Source organism: Cynocephalus volans, chromosome 10 (genome assembly GCF_027409185.1).
Source record: "Cynocephalus volans isolate mCynVol1 chromosome 10, mCynVol1.pri, whole genome shotgun sequence".
NCBI lineage: Eukaryota > Metazoa > Chordata > Mammalia > Dermoptera > Cynocephalidae > Cynocephalus > Cynocephalus volans.
Window position 1 is genome coordinate 96,226,881 of NC_084469.1, and position 12,129 is coordinate 96,239,009.

Here is a 12,129-nt window from a genome sequence, read left to right on the forward strand (position 1 = left end):
GGAGCTTGGATGTTGCGAGCGTTTTCGCCTGGACCTGTAAGGCCGCCTTCTCCATTTCAAGGACGCGAATCTTGCCCTTCAGCTGGGCCTGCTGGGCCTTGAGGACTTCATAGTTGTTCCTGTGGCCAGAGGTGGTGGAGAATGTAAAGAACGAGGAACAGAAAGGACGACTTTTGCCATCAATGCACTGACTTTGCCACACAACCAGAGGACTATGGCATGGGAAGGGGACACCTGGACTCTCAAGTGCCTGTCCACAGAGAGGACATGAATTGCCTGAGGCCACACACGAGTCACTGGCACAGCTGGGGCCACAGCTAGGCTCTGCACGTGTCCAAAGCTGTGCGTCCCCCTCATCGTGCTCACCTCTACCCTCCCACCTCCCACCACATCACCCGTGCCGAGGACCCCCCAGACCTGCCACCCACCGTCCCCCTCCTACTTGTTGTCCTCCAGCTGAAGGAAGAGGGCATCTCGCTCGCTCTTGAGGTTGCAGTAGGACTGCAAATACAGAAAGGCAAAGTCAGGATTCGGCAGGGAGAAGATGGAGTCGGGGCACACGAACACCGACACCTACAGCAACCGTTCAGCGGTGACCTTTCCTCCCCCTGAATCACACTTGACACCTTTTTCAAGGCATTTCCAAGCCCATGTTCTCAGTTGCTTTTCCCAAGACCTCAGTAAGGGTGGAAGAGGCAGGGAAAGAGATCTGATTGACAGCTGGCCGACGGAGGCCCAGGGATAGCCTGTCACGTTGCCATTGTTAGGACTGTCATCACCATGGTCTGACTCTGTATTGCGTGCGGCACCAGGCACCGTGCTAACAATCCATCGAATCCTCACAACCACCACAGGAGGGAGTTACTATCGTTAGCTCCATTTTGTAGATGAAATGCAAGGTATTAGAGGTTAAGTGCTAAGATCACGTACAGCCGGGATGTGAACATCCAGGTCTATCTAATTCTCTAAGCCCATTTTTCCCCCTGGGGGTGGAGGCGCAAGCGTGAGGGCAGGTGGCTGGACTCACCCTCTCGGCGTCCTCCTGCCCTGTGGAGAAGGCGGTCAGACTCCCCTGCAGCTGTTGGATCTCTTTTTCCCGGGAGTCCAGGCAGGTCCGCAGATGTTGACATTCTCCTGGAATGACAGAGGTCAAGATGGAACCCAAAGGACTCCCCTGAAGGCCTGCCAAGGCACCAGGTTGAGGGAGGAAGGCTGCCCAGATCCACACCTGCTTTCTGCCGGGCTTCCTGACGAGCATCGGCCAGGGCTCTCTCCATCTCTTCCTTTTCGGACTTTAAGATGGCATTGGTCCGAATCTGAGCCTTTGGGACAAAAGCCAAACAGGTGGTGAGAGAGGGACAGGAAGGTTCTCTAGGGCACATGAGGGATGCCATAGAGTCCACTCACCTGCAGTTGTTCCCGCAGGGAGTCCAGCTGCTGACACGGACTCTCCTTCTGTAGGAAGAGGAAAGAAACATCTCTTACCAGGGAGGCAGAGATGGAACAGCAAGGGACGGGCCCCAGGAATGCCACCAATGGCCCAGGACAGGCCCACCAGGGAGACCAGATCCTCGGGGACCCCGTGGTGCTGAGGGTGGGGTGCAGGGGGGAGCCTTCTCCAGGTTGGGAGTGGGCAGGACGAGCCTGCGGCCTCTCCATCTCAGTCTGTCCCCAAACCCGTCAGACATGGAAGGAGCGAACAAAGAAATCATGTCCCTCTTTCCACTTCATCCAGTTTCCTGGTGCCAGGTTTTCCATGTGGAGAGTCACGGGAAGGTGACTGAGGTTGTCCCCTCAGGTTCATTCCCCAGACTGGGAAGTGGTGGGGCCAGGAATGGATTTTCAAGGAAAAGCTCTCAGACCCTATGGGGACGCAAATGGACAAACTGTCCTTGAACTCCCAAGGAAAGAGAATTGGGGTCTTTGTTGGATTCAGAGCTGAACATCTGAATCCTGATTCTCTTTACATGACAACCACAGAAACCTCTAGAAATGGAGGCTGAGAAAGGAAAGACTACCCTTCTCCCAGCTTGTGATTCACAAGGGTGCATGTATTCACCATGAACCACACACTAAGGACAGGGAATGATCTTAATAGCAGGGATCCAGGAATGAAAAGGGCAGGCAAGAACCCTGTCTCCCTGATGTCTCGTGTGTGCCTAGAAATCTTTCATTCTTAGAGCTGCAAGGGACCTTTGACACCCTCTAATTCTATCTCAGGACACTCAAGCCCAGGCAGGAGAGGTGGCTTGTCCAAAACCAAAGACCAAGCAAAGCAGGAACTAAGTTAGGGTGGGAACACAGGGCTCCTGACAACTGTCAGCCTAGTGTTTCCAACAGGGCAACAGCCCAGAGCCCATGCGGCAAGGACTCAAGCAGGGGTGTCTGGAGAAAAGAGAGTGGGCAGGCAGGTCAGCAACAGGAAGAGCCATGCTGCATGGTCTGGGGTCCCTCCTGCTGAGAACTAGGCCACCGAGCACCCCATTCTCCCTTGGCACGGGAACCCCCAGCCCCTTTTCTTCAAAGCCCCAAGGGGAAATTGGAGCCCAGGATTGGCAGCGTGGAACCAGGGGACGCCACCGGACTCTTACCAGTTCCTGCACCACACTCTCTATATATTTCTTTACTGCATAGGTGGAGTCCAGGACTGCCTGCAGAACTAGGCACCGGCTCTGTGGCACATGGAGAGAGGAGGAGTTGGAGGAGGGTTGGGAGAGAGGTAGAGAGAGCGATCATTAGGGGTGGGGGTGTTGGCTGTTTCAGCTGGCAGCGTGGCCCCCAGCCCCCAGCATGGGAGGTGGTCGGGGGGCTGGCCTGGAGGGCACTTACCTCCAGCTCCTTGATGTAAGTTGAAGTCCTCAAGGCCTCCCCAGTGATGGATGATGGGGGCTGGAAGAGATGAGAGCACACATGGAGATGCTCTGCCCCTCAATGGCTAAGCCCTCTGCTGTCCTTTCTTCCTAACCTGGACCAGGCCCTCCTCCTGTAGCCCCTCTGTGCCCACTTCTCAAGGTCTCACTTCCTCATCGTCCCTCCGCTCCCGAGCACCTCTCATCCTGCACTTTTTTTTTTTTTGGTGGTGGCCAGTACAGGGATTGAGCCCTGGGCCTTGGTGTTGTCAACACTGGGTGTCGGCTGTCTCAGTTGGCAAGGGGGTCCCCAGCCCCCAGCATGGGAGGTGGTTGGGGGCTGGCCTTGAGGGCACTTACCTCCAGCTCCTTAATGTCAGTTGAAGTCCTCAAGGCCTCCCCAGTGATGGATGATGGGGGCTGGAAGAGATGAGAGCACACATGGAGATGCTCTGCCCCTCAATGGCTAAGCCCTCTGCTGTCCTTTCTTCCTAACCTTGACCAGCCCTCTTCCTGTAGCCCCTCTGTGCCCACTTCTCAAGGTCTCACTTCCCAATCATCCCTCCCCTCCCAAGCAGCTCTTATCCTGCACTTTTTTTTTTTTTTTGGTGGAGGCCAGTACAGGGATTGAGCCCTGGGCCTTGGTGTTGTCAACATCATCCTGTGCTTCCTGCAGCAGGATCCAATGAGACAGCCACGCTCGTGCTCCATCTGTGTGCACAGCTTCAAGGGAGAAGCTCAGAGAAGAGTCCTATGTCATATCCCGAGCAGAGGGAGACATAGGATTCAAACCCAGACTTCTTACCCAGTCCCTGACACTTCTTCCATGGTCGTTACCATTACCCCCTACTGCCCCTTGAGGCCCCCGTTCCCAGGAGCCTGACCAGCCAACACTCACCTCCTGAGGTGACTGGCACCTCCCACAAGTGCTGGGCTGGGGCCTACTGCCAGTTAGGCCCCTTTTTTGTTGGAACTCTCTTAACTGTGAAAAGGAAAAGCCGTAATATTCAGGAGATGTGGAAGCCCCTATGTTTGTCACCTACTTTACAGTTTTTACAAAGTATTCTTACTTGTACCATCTGATTTAATGCCACCAGCAACCCTATAAGGTGTTGTCATGATCACCAAATGGCTGAAGAAATGGACCGATAGCATGATTAGAAAAAGGCTAGAATGGAATTGAACTTCAGTCTTCTGGGGCTTTGTCATGAATCAGCAGCTGCTGGCGGGCCAAATACAAATCAGACATCGGGGCCCTCCCTCACAGAGCTTTGAGAGCTGCACCCCAGTACTTCTCAAACGTTTATGTCAATGTACCCTAATGGCAGAAGTCATGAGGGCACACCCCTAGGGATCTGGGGACCTCACAAAAAGAGGACAACCCAAGCATCATTTCAGAGAAATCCATTATGAGCTTACAAATCCAGGTGAATGTCACCCCTAAGTACATTAAGAGGATTTTTCTCTTTCAAAAGAATCAAGCAAATCTGATGCTTCAGAAAGAGGCCCCCTGAGTCCTGTGGCACCCCAGATTGACAGGATCTGGGCAAGATTCAAGCTGTGAAGTTCAGTTGCCCAGGATTTATCCCACAGAAGATAAGCACATCTCCCTCCAGAGAGTAGTGACTGAAAGGTGCTCTGGTCCCAGAATCCTAGGGAATTCTAAGGTGAGATCCAGACTCAGAAATCAATTGTTAAGTGTCTCTAGAGAATAGAAACCCAGGAAAAAACCAAACCGAACCCGTTCTCCCAATGGTCACCCAGAGATACTGTCAACATTTTGAGCTCACTGGTGAAGTGCAGGCTTTTTAGGTAGGCAACGTCTAAGTAAAGGGGGGAAGGGGAACCAGAAACCTCCCAGGCAGTACTGACAGTTCCCGAGGGATTGTGACACCTCCCAGGGGGATTGGGACAGTTTGGAATGGGATTGTGAGGTGACAACATTCCACTCCTTCCTACCAATGTCAGAGTCACTGCAACACTGTGGGGAAGTGGAGCACAGAGCCAGGACCGAGGTCCTTGGAGACGGGAACGCAGGGGACCCAGGGAGCCCAGGAAGGTCTGGTTTGGGGTAGCAGGAGGCCAGGGCTGAGTCCAGGTGGGGAGCCCTGGAAGTAACCTTACTGGCCAAAGTCACCCGGGGACAGCCGGCAAGGGCAGGGTCTGGGCAGCTGAGGGGGCAGGGATGGCTGAGAAGACTTTGGTGGGGGGAGTCAAGAGGCACAGAGGGGCAATCCCCGTGTGCCTCAGAAGTGACACCGAGTCCTGCCCCTGTCCCACCATAGGAGGGGCCTCGGGCTGGCTCTGGCGATGCGACCCAGCATGTTATACCTTCTTCTTGGCCCTCGCCAATTTCTCCTGTCGGATTTCCTCCGACATTTCGGGGCAGGGAAAAGGAAAGGGGTACTTCCGCCTTATCATGGCTAAGCACTGGACAGTCACTCCCTCCAGCTAAGGCACGGACCAGCGACTGAGCCAGAGCAGCTGGGAGCGGCCGGTGCTAGGCAACAGGTAGGTGGGCGTGGCCTCAATGCTCACAGCCCATTGGTGGATGAGAAAGATGGACGGAATGGGGGCGTGGCCAGAACCCAGGGAAGGGTGGGGTCACAATGAAAGCCGGCCCCGCCCACCCCAGGGAGGGGCCCCTGGGGGAAAGGGGCGGGGCTGTCACTCGGTGCCCATGCAGCTTCTGTGTGACCCTTCACGGTGGCCGTCACAGAATCTGAGGCACCTGGCAGAGCAGAGAGGCCGTTCTCCAGCCCCCGCCCTGGACCCTCCTGTTCCCGTTCAACCCCTGACCTGGGGCCTCAGGACCCAGGGCTCAGGAGGTGGGCGAGGAATGGACAGCAGGGAAAAGTGTGTCACTTCACAGTCCCTTTCCAGACTCCTCACAGCTCTGCCCCAGACTTTCTCATCCCAGAAACCGCCTCCAAAGACCCCCGTCCAGTCCTCCAGATGCTTCTCCACTCGCCCCCTTCCTCAAGGGGGTCTTCACTGATCCCGGGAGCTGAAAATAGGTGTAGCTGGCAGCAGTAGCTTTCCTGTCGGGGAAGGCCTTGAGGAGGGGCCTGAGACTTTGGGGAGTGGTTGGAAACCCAGAGGCACGTCTGGAAACCCGGACCCAGGGAAACTGAGCACCTCCTGTCTCCCGGTGTGGCTGGTGTTTTCCACAAGACATTCTGTGTGTTGTGGAGAAGAACATGGAGCATGAGGAGACACGCCAAGGGTTCCTACAAGTCAGCGTAAAATCTGCCTGAGTCTCAAAGTGCCTGGGACAGAATGTTTCCCCAGAGGGACAGGGCTGCTGATTGGTCCCTGATGGACTTTGGATGTGTCGTCCCCTCCAAAGCGCATGTGGAAATCTCATCTCCAATGTGGCAGTGTGGAAAGTGATTGAGTCATGAGGGCGGATCCCTCATGAATGGATTCATGCTCTCCCTGGGGGAGGGGGATTAATGCGTGAGTTCTCGCTCTATGAGTTCTCGCGAGAGCTGATTGTTTAAAGGACCCTGGCACCTCCCCTCTCTCTCTTGCTTCCTCTCACCATGTGATCTGCTTGTGCTCGTCAGCTGCCGCCACTTTCCGCCACGAGTAGAAGCAGCCTGAGGCCCATGCCAGATGCAGCTGTCCCAGAATCGTAAGCCAAATAAACCTCTGTTCTTTATAAATTACCCAGTGTCGGGTATCATTTTAAAGCTGCAGGGCATGGGGGCTAAAGCAGCAAGCCGAAGCCTCCAAAGGTCACGAGTGGATTTGCCACAGTCTTTCATGCTTGACTAGAGCTACCCACTAGACTTTCCATCCGAGTCTCTGATGGGCCTTCCCTGAGGAAGACAGAAGAAGCAGAGCTGGACGAGCCTCATTACAAGTGCGTGTGTGTAGAGAGAGCGGAGAGAGAAGGGGGCAGAAGCCATCCCTGAAGGTGTAATGCCTGAGGATTTTCCGAAATGGGTGCAATACGTCAATCCACAGACTCAAGAAACTCCAAGTAGATTGGCAAACCCCAACTAGGATTAAAAAAGAAAGGAGGAGAAAATCATACTAAAGTCCATTATAGTTAAATTGCTAAAAGGAATTAGATAAAGTCAAATTTCTTCTCTAAAGCAAATTCATTCCCTTATATGTCATTACTAAACAAAAAAATTAAAATATTCTAAAACTATTTATTCATCATAAGAAATTAAGAAAATAATAAGAAACCAAAGATTCACAGGAGAATGGATATACTAAACATAAAAAAAAAAAAAATCAGATTATCAGGAGAAAATGGTAGAATTGACAGATTAATAAATCTGAAAGCTTGTTATTTGAATCATAAAGATCCATCAAAAAACATGCCCTCACTGTCAGTGTTTATTTTTATTAAATAAATTTGATTCAAATAAAAATACACAAATGTGGGAGTGAAAAAAAATGATGTGCCTACAGATCCCAAGGAAACTATGAAAATAAGGATACCTAAGAAATAAACATTTCATAAATAAATTTGATATTTGAAAGTAAAAGTTAACTTCCTGACCAAGTATAAATTATAAAACTTGACAAAGGGACCCTTATTTGGCCTGCCCCTATTGCTGCCTGGGTTGGCCTGGCCTGGCACTAAGGGAACCGATGGCCTCACCTGCAGCTAAGGGTCCCCCTGATCAGGCTTGCCATAACCGGACTTGGAATGTAAGTGTCCAGTTGTAATGTAACTGGACTTGACTTTTGGCACCTAATCTGTCACCTCAGTGGCTGTACAGAGACCGCTTCCCACTGAAGAAAAATATCTGGTGTCTTCCAAGGTCACAGGTGACAAATGTGACCCATGGCAGTCTTACAAGTTAAAATGTCTGGCTGGGCCGAGAAGCCCCCAGCCTCCGTAACTCCTATGTAACTCTCAGCTTAAACACCTTCCATGATACCGCTGATCTGGTTTGGGGCCCTGGTGGGTTTATACTCTCTTGGCACTCTATAGGTTCCCAACTTCCAAAAACATATCATATGCTTGTCAGTTGATGAATGAATAAATAAAATATGGTGCATCGACACACTGGAATATGACCCACCCATGAAAAGGATCAAGGCTCTGACACACGCTACCACGTGGGCAAACCTTGAACACATCACGCTCAGTGAAAGACGCCAGACACAAAAGGCCACACAGTGTAGGATTCCATTTATATGAACGCGCCAGTCCACGAGACCGAAAGTGGGTTCGTGGTTGCCAGGGGCTGGGGGAGGGGATGGGAGAGTGACTTTTAATGGATGTGGGATTTCTTTGTAGGGTGATGAAGATGTTCTGGAATCTGATAGTGGTGATGGTTATACAACCCTGTGTATATAAAACCACTAAAACCCACTGAATTTCATGCTTTCAGTGAGTGAATTGTATGGTATATGAACTATCGCTCCAGGAAGCTGTTATTAATTTTAAAAGCACCATAATTGCAATGAAACGTTTGGTTAGGATCTGTCTGTCTGATTCTAAGTTCCTGGAGGTCTGGTATAATGTGAGTTTTACTCAGTACCGCATCCTCCAAAGGCCGAGCCCATAGTAGGTGGCTCATTAAATCTCTCAAAACGAGCTACTTTTATACCAGGGTCTCTCCCCCTTGGCACTGCGGACCTTGTGGCTGGATCACGCTCTGTGGTTTGGCTGTCCTGCACGTGCTGAGCAGCGTCCCTGGCCTCCACCTACTCCATGCCAGGAGCACCCTCCTCGTCGGTCCTGACAACTACAGATGTCGCCCAACATTGCCTAGTGTCCTCTGGGGGCAAATTGCCCATGGCTGTGAAACATCCATTTAGAGGTACCAAGGTTTTGAATTTGGGGTGCTGCGTGGGACTTTAGAAGTCGCCACGTAAAGGCTGGCCCCCAGGGGGACGCCGCAGGGACATGCAGGCCTTGGCTGTGTCAGCAAAACCTCACCCAGCCAGGAGGTGGTGAGCAGGGCTCCCAAACCCACCCGACCGGGGCAAAAGGTAAAGCCACCCTCTACCAAGAGGGGCCGCAGGCAGAAGGGGACGGGCAGGTGAGCCCACAGGACCGAAGGACCAGCTCCCGAGAGGGGAGCCTCAAAGACCGCCTTCACGGCCGGCCTGGGGTGCAGCGACCCCACCTCCGAGAGGTCAACGGGAAGACGGGCTGAGGAAGGGGCGGGGCCACGACGCAGGGCGGGGCGGGAGGCAGAGACCCCGGAGGCAGAGTCATTGAAAGGAAGGTCCCGTCTCCGAGTCGGGGCGGAGCTTGTGGCGTGGGCGGGGCTTGAAGAGAGAGCGGGCGTCTGACTGGGGAAGGAGGAGGGACTCCGGGTAAGGGGCGGGGCCTGCAGCTCCGGGAGTGTCCGTGACGTCACGGGCCGGCGGCGCTCGGGGGACTCGCGAAGATGGCGGCGGGCGGTTATTTTAGCTTCGCGCGGGCGCCGGGTCTTAACTCAGGTAAAGGCCCCGCAGCGCCGCCCGCGCCCGGCCCGGCCCTCCTTCCGCCCCGAGCCGCGCCGCGAGGAGCCGGCGGGGCGGCGTCTTGTGCGAACCGGCTCCGATGGCCGCAGAGCGCACTCGTGTCTGTCACGGGGGGCAAGAAGGGGCTCCTGACGTGGGAGCGGGCGCCGGGCCTGTGGGGGGAATGGAGCCCGAACCGTGCGGGTGGAAGTCAGTCCCTGAGGGGACCGCCCCGAGGAGGCTCCGGCGCCAGCTGAAGCAGGGACAGGAGACAGACGGGAGGGCGCCCGGCCGGGCGGGGGAGGGGCGCGAGCTGACCCCTGATGATGGGGAGGAGGCGGGGGAGGGGCGCGAGCTGACCCCTGATGGGGGAGGGGCGGGAACTGACCCCTGATGCTGGACGGGGGGCGGGAGCTGAGCCCTGATGATGGGGGAGGGGCGGGAGCTGACCCCTGATGATGGGGAGGAGGCGGGGGAGGGGCGGGAGCTGACCCCTGATGATGGGGGAGCGGCGGGAGCTGACCCCTGATGGGGAGGGGCGGGAACTGACCCCTGGTGATGGGGAAGGGGTGGGAGCTGACCCCTGATGATGGGGGAGGGGCGGGAGCTGACCCCTGGTGATGAGGGGCCCTTTATGGGAAGTTTATTGGCCCCCCCAGCTAGAGCAGAATAGGGTGGGCACAGATCTCGGAGAGCCCAAGTGCTGGGGTGAGGGGCCTGATCTCTTTCCTACAGGAAAGTTGTTTTCATCACATCTCCCCCCTCTTTTGTTAACACTTTGTGAGTAGAACAGGGGGCCTGGGTGGGTTCCTCCCTGGCATCCACCTCTTCCCTGGGGGAGTTCCCTGGGGCTCCCAGAGTCTGCGGCAAGAGCTTCACGTGGGGATCTGGTGCCCCAGAAGGTGTCAGAACAAGGGCAGTCCTTGCTCCATGTGGCCGCTGCAGGAGGGGTCTTCCAGACCCACACTCGGGTCACTCCCTGCTCTGTCTTCCCACCGAGTGGGAACCAGGAGTGGCAAGGCCTGGGGGCAGCCTCAGGCCCTGCTGGCCATTCACAGGCTGTGTCTCCACAGGGGCGGCTGACGGGGCTGGGTGGAGAGGACCTTCCCACCATCATCATCGTGGCCCACTACGACGCGTTCGGGTGGCCCCGGTATGTATGTGTGTCCCCCACGGGGCCGGACCCCATCTCGGTTCAGTCTGCAGATGCACCCACAGTGAGGGCCCTTGACCCGCCTACTCAGGTCCCATGAGGACCCTCTGGGTGGGTGTCATCGTGTCACTGACATGGAGGGTTTCCAAAATGGGTATAATACGTCAATCCACAGATTGAAGAACCAAACCCCAACTGGGAATAAAAAAGAAAAGAAAAAATCATACTAAAGTCCATCGTAGTTAAATTGCTGAAACGAAGGAGATAAAGTCAAATTTCTTTTCTAAAGCAAATTCCCACCCGTATATGTCATGATTACATAATAAATATCAAACTCTTCTAGAACTACTTATTCATCATAAGAAAATCACGACAAACCTAAGATTCACAGGAGAATGGATATACTGAACACACACAGAAAAATGAAATCAAATGATCCAGAGAGGGGAAATGACAGAATGGACAGACTAATAAATCTGAAAGCTGTTTATCTGAAAAATAAAAATCAAACAAAAACCATGTATTCACTTTCAGTCTTTATTTTAATTAAATAAATATGACTCAAACAAAAATACACAAATGTGGGAGTGGAGAAAAACGTAAAGTAGATTCTGAAGAAACTACAAAAATAAGGATAATTATTAAAATAGATATTTTATGAATAAGTTTGATACTTGAATGAAAAAGAAAATTTTCTGGCCAAGTATAAATGATAAAACATTGCTAAGTGCCTCCCCCCCCCCCCAGCCAACTCTCTGGACTGCCTTTCCACTAAGGACTCCCCTCGAATGGCCTACCTCAGGGCCCCCTTGGCTTGATTGGTGCTAACGGCCCCCTTCTGCTAAGAGCCTGCCAGGCCTGCCCCAAGTGCTTCCTTGGCCTGGTCTGGCCACCTAGGGGCCCCCTGGCCTGGCACTATGGGCCCCTGTTCTAGCCTACTTGTCACTCAGGGCCTCCATGGCCCGACCTACTATTCAGGACCCCCCCCACTGCTAAGGGCCCCCTTCCGCTAAGGGCCTGCCAGGCCTGCCCCAAGTGCTTCCTTGGCCTGCCCCAGCATTAAGGGGCCCCCTGACTGGCCTGCCCAAGGGACCAATTCTACTGGTCTTCCCCTATGGGTCCCTGAGGCTGGAATACTGGTGAGGGCACCCTGCTGCTTTCTTTCTTTCTTTCTTTTTTCTTTTTGTTTTCTTACATATTTATTTTTGGTTTTTCTTTTATGGTTTTTTTTTTTTTCTTTTTCTCTCTTTTAGTATTTTTCCTGTTTTTGTTGTTGTTGTTGCTGTTGTTTGTCTGTTTTGCATTTTTTGATTTTTGTATATTTCTGTACATTTTTGTACATTTTTTAGGGGGTTTCTTCTTTTGGATTTTTATTTATTTATTTATTTATTGTTAGGGTTTTCTTCTGTGTGGATTTTTTTTTTGCAGGGTTTTTCTTTTTGTGGGAGTTTACTTCTCGGGGAGTTTTTGGTTTTCTTCTTTTGGGGGGTTTTCTTTTTGGGGGGGTTCTCTTTTGGAGTTTTCCTTTTGTTGGGGTTTTCGTCTTTGGGGGTTTCTTCTTTTGGGGCTTTTTGGGGGGTTTTCTTGTTTTCCTGGGGGGTTTTCTTCTTTCTATTGGAGTTTTTTCTATTTGGGTGTTTTTTTCTTTTACGGGGTTTTTCTTTTTGTTAGGATTTCCTTCTTTGGGGGTTCTCTTTTTGGGGT